This window comes from Stomoxys calcitrans, chromosome 1 (genome assembly GCF_963082655.1).
Source record: "Stomoxys calcitrans chromosome 1, idStoCalc2.1, whole genome shotgun sequence".
NCBI lineage: Eukaryota > Metazoa > Arthropoda > Insecta > Diptera > Muscidae > Stomoxys > Stomoxys calcitrans.
In genome coordinates, this window is record NC_081552.1 from 206,888,284 (window position 1) to 206,898,994 (window position 10,711).

Consider the following 10,711-nt stretch of genomic DNA (forward strand, 5'->3'; position numbering starts at 1 on the left):
GATACACAAACAAGCCATCCTTTGCATCCGGCTGGGTATTGAACCATAAGTGGACTCTTGGTGCACCGTCCACCAGACCACAACACCATATAGCAATATAGGTCTGACAACTGCAGTATATACCCAATGCATGACGCGCGGTCTTAACCCCCAATGGCTCTCTTGCAGGTGGATAAGGCAAGAGTTGCCTCTCTTAGCCTTTCCAAAATGTTGGATTTAAAGTTCGATTTCCTGTCCAGCAAACACCCAGGTAGTTTGCGCTGTCTGTAAATGGAACATTTTCTCCACCCAAGGAGACAGATTCCACTGTAGGGAACTTGTATCTCCTGCCCAAAAAAACTACTTCTGTCTTGCACAGATTTACGCCTACACCACTTTCGGTAGCCCACTTCGCTGTTGCACGTAGAGCTTCCTGAGTTAGATGTCGAAGAGTGAAGGGAAATTTTCCCCTAACTGCAATAGCCACGTCATCAGTATACGCGACCACTTTTACATTTTTTTCTTCCAGACACAATAATATATTGTTAATGGTTATATTCCAAGGAAGAGGAGACAGTACAACTCCCAGAGGTGTTCCTCTGCTGACCCATCACTTTAGATCCACAGATCCCAAGCCTGCCGTAATGCATATTTTAGTAAGAAAGTTATTTGTAAACAATCTTATGGTGGCGTTGATGCCCAGGAACTCCAACTCCTTCATGATTGACGTCTGTTTTACATCATTGAAAGCACTTTCAATGTCAAGAAATGCTACCAAAGTATATTCCTTGACCACAAGAGAACGTCTACGTAGCCGACTAGGTCGTAAAGGACTTTTTCAGTGGATTTGCCTTTACTATATGAATGCTGCAGCCACGGCAGGCGATCTCCAGGAATCTTTGCCTCTCAAGAGTCTTCAGCATAAAGGATGACAGACTAATAAGACGAAAATCTTTCGCCTTCGTGTGGCAAGGTTTTTCTGCTTTCGATATCAAAGTGGCCTTGGTGTCCTTCCATACCCCAGGTATATAAATATAACATGCTGATACTAGCAGAGTATATCTCCCTAAGCCAAGGAACCAGTCTATTAGACACAGCTTGTAATTCAACCAGTGATACATCATCAGGGACTGATTACTTAAAGGAGTCGAAATTTGTTATCGCCCAAAGGATTTTCGGCTCTGACACAATTTCCCTAATAACCTCCGACGAATGCATACCAGTGACAACCTCTTCTGACGCCACGTTGTTCGTTGTAGAATTTCCCGGGAAATATGTATCAACGAGTATTTCTCGTGTTTCCTCACTAGACATTGTCCATGCATTCTTGCCGTTTACCTAATCAGGGATAGAATTTTTTCCATACAAACTAAGCGAGAAAATTCGCTTAATGGCTAAATAAAACACCCCTATTGAGAAAATAAGCGGATAAGGTGTTTCGCAGGGATAATCTGAACATTCATAACCTCACCATGAGCTGAGAAGACTTCTGGTCCCTTGCAATATCAGAGAATGGTTAATTGCTTTCCGGTAAAAAGAATGTTAGCCGTAACAAATTTGCCCTTGAACATTCCATTAAGCAACAGGGGCAAACTTCCCACATATCAACGAGTACTGTCCGATTCAAATTTAGGCTCCTTCCTTTTTATAGCCGAGTCCGGACGGCGTGCCGCAGTGCCACACCTCTTTGGGCTGAAGTTTTTACATGGCAAAGTACCTCCCAAATGTCGCCAGCAAGAGGTTAGGATCGGTTAGAATGATGCCAAGACCTTAGTCGTCTAGACATCCACGTTGACCCAATTAAGGTCCATTGTCATTCCTTATCTTCTCTCTTCTCCTTCCATTTCACAAAGCAATCCTTCCTTTAACGCATTTTCTGAAGCCACCCAGATGAAAAAGCAAACGCCTTGATCCTGTACGGTTTTTCGCCTCTCAGTTTTTCTAGTCCCTAAAAGAAAAAAGAACTCAGTATCCTATTTCTCCTATGACATAAAGCAGGGCATTGACAAAGAAAGTCAAACCTATCCTCCGAGGCGTCGATCTCATGACACCACCGACAGATGTCATCGTTTATAATGCCAATACGAGACATAAGTTTACTTATTATGTCCTATTATAATTCCGTTAACCATACTCAGATGTGCCTTTTTCATTGACAATAGACTATCTGTGTTCGATTTCGAGCGTTCATCCCAGAGAAGCTTTGTTTGATCACATTCGGCTATTGAATTCCAGCAATTTAACCATATAAGGATACATGGTAATGCTCCTTAATTCCATAGAAATTTTTCGATAGTGGTGGGTATACATCCAATATTGACACAAGAGCAAGGCTCACATCCGATCATCCGAAAGACGATGCTGTTTTTTCTAAAAATAGACAATTGTTTTTGCTTGCCTCTAGCCGCGCACATTGTAAACAAATGGTCGGCTGAGTTGGTAACGCAACTTACTAGCCAACGGGAGGACTCATATTTAAACCCCACTGGAGGCAAAAGGTAAATGTAAGGTAATATGGGAAATGGTAAAAATTAAGAGTCTAGCCACAGTGTACAAAGGCATTAGGTGTAGCATTAAATTAAGTGCATCAGTTGCTGTCGTCTTCATTGCGGCTGTGATGCAGAAACAATCCATTCTTTGGATCCGGTTGACAATTGATCAGTAGGTGGATTTTTAAAGCGCCGTCCGCCAGACTACAATACAATATAGCATTATAGGTCTTGCAACTGCAGTATATACCCAGTGCATCATACGCGGTTTAAGCTCTCCAAAGATGATCAGATTCTGTTGAAATTTTGCACAATGACTTCCATTTTGGCTACAATCGGTTTATAGCTTGGTATAGCTCCAATAGCATAGTAATTCTTATCCATTATCCTTTGTTTGCCTATAAAGAGATATCGGGCAAAGAATTTGACAAATGCCATCCATGGTGAAGGGTATATAAGATACGACCCGGGCGAACATAGCACGCTTTTATATGTTCTTATTCTTTTTGCTATCTATGGAATACCTAACAATTGTGAGAGTTCCAACTACACAATGAAAGTCCATTTTGCAGATCTTCTACGCCAATTGTGCATCACCTGAGGAAAGAGAGAGCATTTTTGAGGTTTTCAGCCGAATAGTCAATAGCAATAGTCGGGGACTATTGGATAACGAGAACTTGCTGTCATTATGCAATGCATCCACTTAGAACAGTGATGTATTCTAAAGATGATACCTCCTTTCATTGTCTCTACACGTGTAACACCATCAAATCAATTTCATTTTGCATCATCAGTGTTAGACTACTTTGAAAGTCTTAACAGCGTTTACAATATTCTGTTTTTGTTTCTGCTATTATGGAGTTCCATCTTATAGAAATCTACTATCAAAGGAATTTTGTCTCTCACCACAAAAACCCAAATCTCTAAAGTTGTGTCACTCAAGTAAAGGTTTTTGTTTGCCTGTTATAGCTGATATCACATAAATCAAGCTAACAAAAGCCATTTTTCCAAGTGACTTAACCTTGGAGAGTTGCCATTTCAATCTCCACATTATTACACTTTTTATTATTCTTTTGATATTCAATGCAAAACATATTTCATAACCTACAGTACATGCAATAAAAAAAAAAACAGCGATGAATGATGAAAAGTGTTTGAAAATTTCCCTATTATTTCCCTTCACTGCCCCGCCCTCATTGTATGTGGTTATATCCCTTCTCACATGCCCGCCCTCCCCAACTTGAAACTTACAGACCCGCATCTCTTTGAAAATATATATGGATGAACAATAATAACAATAATGCAAAAAAAGTTTAACTTTCGGACAATCAATCAAAATTCTTATTGAAATAACAACTCATTCACATTTACACCAACCAAAAAAAAAAAAAAAGAACAACAAAAACAAAAACAAAATTCAACAGACATATACTATATACATACATTTTTATATACTCTTTAATACATATACACACATTTATAATACCCCATCCAAACCAACCGCCCACCCTCACCCTCGAAATAAACCAACAGCAATATCAGTGCATGCCATACTCCAGAATGTTACACCCTTTGGACCCTGCCACTGCCACAACCCCCCCTCCAAACCCATAACTCCATTGCCCAGTGTCAAATATACTTTTATATCGTTTCGTATACATCAACGATTTAACGCATTTTTTTCTATAATCTTTGTTAAAACAATTAAAAAAGTCAGGTTGTATTTTAATTAATGTATAATTAAATGTACCATGTATCAAAGTCGATCAATGTGTATGTGTGTAGTTTCTGATTTTAACTTTTTGTAAAAATTTGATCATTTTTAAGCTAAGTTTTGAAAACACAGTGGATGTGGAAAACAAAATATAACAAAATAATTTTATAAACTAAAAAATTATTTTTTTTTAACTTTAAGACAAATTGTAAGTCACTTAAATTAAATTCCTCCAAGTGAATGTTTCCTATGGATCGAATGGATCCCAAACCACAAATCATGCTGAGGCTTTTCTTTACAACATTGGACCTTGAAAATCTGCACATATTCTCGATAACACCTCAGCTCTAACCATTTCAAATTTCAAAGAGTTTTCTCTATCTGTTCTCAAATGTCTAAATGCGGAGTAACAGCAAATGCGTCCGAGGGCAGTCAGCGATTTCGAGAGGAGAGTTTCAATGAGTCGCCAGGTGGCACTGGCTCTTATTTAAATACTGAGTGCCAATGATACTTGAGATGCCAAGGCCATCATCAGCGTCTGTTCTCAGGTTAGGGACGGCTGGAGGCGAGCGTTGGATCATGGAGCAAGCGGCTCGCGACATCTAGGGATACACAAGCGATTCCACAAACCCCATGTGGGTAAGGCCAGTAACCCGCCCTCGGAAGATTATAAGAACTACTCGGAGAAACAAAGGAATAGTAACAAGTAAAAAGGCGTTAAATTCGGCCGAGCCGAACTTTGGATACCCACCATCTCGGGTCTATATGTAAAGCACCTTTCGTCATAATATGGTGAAAAATACATAATTTATGCCTCATAGCAGCTATATCGAAATTTAACCCGAACCAAATTCGGCACGGACATTGAGTGGTCTGATAAGTACAAGTCATTGTTTAATTTTGTGGAACAAAATGTTGGTGTTTTTGGTAGCTATATCCAAATATAAACCGATCTGATCGAAAAGCCTAACATAAGTCACTGTGTCAAATTTCGGCGAAATCAAATAATTAATACGTCTTTTACGGGCCCAAGACTTTAAATCGAGATATCGGTCTATATGGCATCTATATCCAAATCTAAACCGATCTGGGCCAAATTGCAGAGGGATATCGAAGGGCCTAACGCAACTCACTGTCCCAAATTTCCGCAACATCGGACAATAAATGCGCCTTTTATGGGGCCAAAACGGTAAATCGAGAGATCGTAATTTATGGCAGCTATATCCAAATCTGGACCGATCTGGTCCATATTGCAGAAAGATGTCGAAGAGCCTATTACAACTCACTATCCCAAAATTCTGATACATAGGACCACTAATGCGCCTTTTATGGACCCAAAACCTTAAATCGAGAGATCGGTCTATATGACAGCTATATCCAAATCTGGACCGATATGGGCCAAATTGCACAAAGATGTTGAAGAGTCTAATACAACTCACTATCCCAAATTTCAGCGACATACGACCATTAATGTGCCTTTTATGGGCCCAAAACCTTAAATCGAGAGATCGGTCCACAATATATGGCAGCTATATGCAAATCTGAGACTATCTACACCAAATTGAAGAAGGATGTCGAAGAGCCTATCACAACGGACTGTCCCCAATTTCACCGAAATCAGACAATATATGCGCCTTTTATGCGCCCAAAACCTTAAATCGAAAGATCAGTCTATATGGCAGCTATATCCAAATCTGGACCGATCTGGGCCAAATTGCCGAAAATTGTCGAAGAACCTAACGCAACTCACTGTCCTACATTTCAGCGAAATCGGACATTATATGCGTCTTTTATGGACCTAAAGCCTTATATCGAGAGATCGGTCTATATGGCAGCTATATCCAAATCTGGATCGATCTGGGCCAAATTGCAGAAAATTGTCGACAAACCTAACGCAACTCACTGTCCTAAATTTCGGTGAAATTGGACAAAAACGCGCCTTATATGGACCCAAGACCTTAAATCGAAAGATCGCTCTATATGGCAGCTATATCTAAGTCTGGACCGATTGAGGCCAAATTGAAGAAGGATGTCGAAGAGCCTAACACAACTCACTGTCCTAAATTACGGCGAAATCAGACAATATATGCGCCTTTTATGTACCCAAAACCTTAAATCGAAAGATCGGTCTATATGGCAGCTATATCCAAGTCTGGACCGATTGAGGCCAAATTGAAGAAGGATGTCGAAGAGCCTAACACAACTCACTGTCCTAAATTACGGCGAAATCAGACAATATATGCGCCTTTTATGGACCCAAAATCTTAAATCGAAAGATCGGTCTATATGGCAGCTATATCCAAATCTGGACCGATCTGAGCCAAATTGAACAAGTACTCACTCACTGTCCCAAATTTCGGCGAAATCCAAATCTGGACCGATCTGATGCAAATTGCGGAAAGATGTCGAAGAGACTAACACAACTCACTGTCCTAAATTTCGGCGAAATTACATAACAAATGTGCCCTTTATGGACCCAAGACCTTGAATCGAGAGATCGGTCTACATGGCATCTATATTCAAATCAGGGCCGATTAAGACCAATTTGAAGAAGGATGTCGAAGGGCCCACTGTCCTAAATTTCGGCGAAATCGGACAGTAAATGCGCCTTATATGGACCCCAGATCTTAAATCGGTCTAAATGGCAGCTATATCCAAATCTGGACCGATCTGAAGCAAATTGAGGAAGGATGTCGAAGGGCCCAACACAACTCACTGTCCCAAATTTCGGCGACATCGGACAATAAATGCGCCTTTAATGGGGTCAAAACCTTAAATCGAGTGATCGGTCTATATGGCAGCTATATCCACATCTAGACCCATCTGGGCCAAATTGAAGAAGGATGTCGAGTGGTCTTACACAACTCATTGTCCAAAATTTCGCGGAAATCGGTTAATATTTGCGCCTTTTATAGGCCCAAGACCTTATATCGGCAGATCGGTCTATATGGAATAAAGCAGTTGAATTGAAAACTTCTTATTTGTTTGATCAGAGAGGAAACACATTGGACAAGAGAAAATATACAACATAAGGCAAACAATGTCGGGGTAACTTCAATGTTTGTAGGTGTAAAGGATTCATTCTGACTCAGATATGACGATTTCCATAAAATACATTGGGGATTATAATTTGTTATACCCTCCACCATAGGATGGGGATATACTAATTTCGTCATTCCGTTTGTAACACCTCGAAATATGCTTCTCAGACCCCATTAAGTATATATATTCTTGATCGTCATGTCACTTTAAGTCGATCTAGCCATGTATGTCCGTCTGTCTGTTGAAAGCACGCTAACTTTCGAAGGAGTAAAGTTAGCCGCTTGAAATTTTGCACAAATACATTATTATTAGTGTAGGTCAGTTGGGATTGTTAATGGGCCAAATCGTTCCATGTTTTGATATAGCTGCCATATAAATCGATCTGGGATCTTGACTTCTTGAGCCTCTAGAGAGCGCAATTCTCATCCGATTTGGCTGAAATTTTGCATGGGGTGTTTTGTTATCACTTACAACTACTGTGCTGAGCATGGTTTAAATTGGTCCATGTTTTGATATAGCTGCCATATAAATCGATCTGGGATCTTGACTTCTTAAGCCACTAGAGGGCGCAATTCTCGTCCGATTTGACTGAAATTTTGCACATGGTGTTTTAGTATCACTTTCAACTACTGTGCTGAGTATAGTTTAAATCGGTCCATGTTTTGATATAGCTGCCATATAAATCGATCTGGGATCTTGACCTCTTGAGCCTCTAGAGAGCGCAATTCTTATCCGATTTGGCTGAAATTTCTCGTCCGATTTGACTGAAATTTTGCACATGGTGTTTTAGTATCACTTTCAACTACTGTGCTGAGTATAGTTTAAATCGGTCCATGTTTTGATATAGCTGCCATATAAATCGATCTGGGATCATGACCTCTTGAGCCTCTAGAGAGCGCAATTCTTATCCGATTTGGCTGAAATTTTGCATGGGGTGTTTTGTTATCACTTCCAACTACTGTGCTGAGCATGGTTTAAATCGGTCCATGTTTTGATATAGCTGCCATATAAATCGATCTGGGATCTTGACTTCTTAAGCCACTAGAGGGCGCAATTCTCGTCCGATTTGACTGAAATTTTGCACATGGTGTTTTAGTATCACTTTCAACTACTGTGCTGAGTATAGTTTAAATCGGTTCATGTTTTGATATAGCTGCCATATAAATCGATCTGGGATCTTGACTTCTTGAGCCTCTAGAGAGCGCAATTCTTATCCGATTTGGCTGAAATTTTGCATGGGGTGTTTTGTTATCACTTCCAACTACTGTGCTGAGCATGGTTTAAATCGGTCCATGTTTTGATATAGCTGCCATATAAATCGATCTGGGATCTTGACATCTTGAGCCTCTAGAGGGCGCAATTCTTATCCGATTTGGCTGAAATTTTGCATGGGGTGTTTTGTTATCACTTTCAACTACTGTGCTGAGTATAGTTTAAATCGATCCATGTTTTGATATAGCTGCCATATAAATCGATCTGGGATCTTGACTTCTTGAGCCTCTAGAGGGCACACTTCTTATCCCATTTGGCTGAAATTTTGCACGAGGTGTTTTGTTTTGGCTTCCAATAACTGTGCCAAGTATGGCGCAAATCGGTATATAACCTGATATAGCTGCCATATAAACCGATCTTGGGTCTTGACTTCTTGAGCATCTAGAGGGCGCAATTCTCGTCCGATTTGACTGAAATTTTCCACGTACAGTTCTGATATCACTTTCAACAACTACGCTAAGTATGGTTGAAATCGGTCCATGTTTTGATAAAGCTGCCATATAAATCGATCTGTGATCTTGACTTCTTGAGCCCCTAGAGGGCGCAATTCTCATCCAATTTGGCAGAAATTTTGTACAACGACTTCTCTCATGACTTGCAACATACGTGTCTAATATGGTCTAAATCGATCAATAGCTTGATACAGCTCCCATATAAACCTATCTCCCCCGATTTTGCTTCTTGAGCCTCTGCAAGGCGCAATTCTTATCCGAATGAACTGAAATATTACACAATGAATTCTACAATGTTCTGCATTCATTTATGGTCCGAATCGGACTATAATTTGTTTTCTTTTAAATTTGTAATGAAATGCTATATCTTATTTTCCATTATAAATTGAATTGCCTATGCAATGGCATATATTGCTCTATACTCCCCCACTGTGTTTTCATTGCATTAGCCTTCCATTGAAGTCTTTAAAGTGTGTAAATATGCATTCTCGATGAAAAATCTTTGCTTAAGACCAAAACCTAAACGATATCTCTCCAACTAGCTCCTTGAGACCATAAACACCCTTATTTAAATAAAAATATAAACAAATTTTTTTACTAATCTGTTGATCAAAACTTGAATTTTGTAAGTTTTTATAACACCTCAAGGGGACCAAGTCGAAGTAAAAACTATTAGGCACGGTTATTGGTCTTAATAAATTAGAAATTATAATCAAAAAAAAAAAACATTGATATGAAGCAATATCTATAAAATAAATAGATCGAATAACAAAACTATTAAAACAATTCTTTATAAATAATTTGTAAATCAAAAAAGAAACGAATAAAATCAAGAATCTAAAATTTATTTTTATAACACAAAAATGACTGATGATATCGATGATCTTATGTTAAGCATTTAATTACACTGTATGGGTGTGGGATAAAATTTATGGAGTTTTTTATGTTAGTAAGGAAATTTTCGATTTATTTTTAATCCTTCAGTAATTTAGCCAATATATTGGTTCAAAATGTTTAAAGTTCTTTATATTGGAATAACATTTTTGGTCATGGAATTTATTATGTCCAGCGTAAACATTTCAAACATTTTCCAGAATTGAATTTACTCACCCACAGTGTTATTCATAGTTTTTATGATTTAGATGCATTTCTTAACTATTAAGTCTACCAAAAAAAAAAAAATAAAACAAAAATAGTAAATAAATATATGAAAATAAAATTCAAAAAAAAATTTATTTGTAAATACAACTAAAACGGGATTAAGTATTTTTTTTTTTTTTTTTAAATATTCAAACAAACTATTAATTATAGAACAAATATTTAAAAATAAACATTATTTATAGAATATTTGAAAAAAATATTAAATGATAATAGTGAAAAAATAAATGTTGGCAAATGGGCATACGACAGCCCATTGTGCATAGCATTTTGTATGTATCAACAAAAACGAAACGAATAACAATTCTATATGTGTAGCGATCAAAACTATAAAAATGTACAATGAATTTTGAAAATACTAAAACCAAAACTAAAAAAAAAGAAAAAAGATATTTCAAAACAACAACAATGGTAAACAAACGAAACTAAACAACAACAGGATTCTTAAGATTTAATGCAACAATTTCGATACTTTGGAGATTTTTTATTTGTACAGAACAATAAGCATGTATTTTGGATGTAATTGTAAATTAGGCATTAATATTATCAAATTATTATTTTATTTTTATTCCTTTTTTTTCGTTTTTTTAATAGAAGTATTTCGG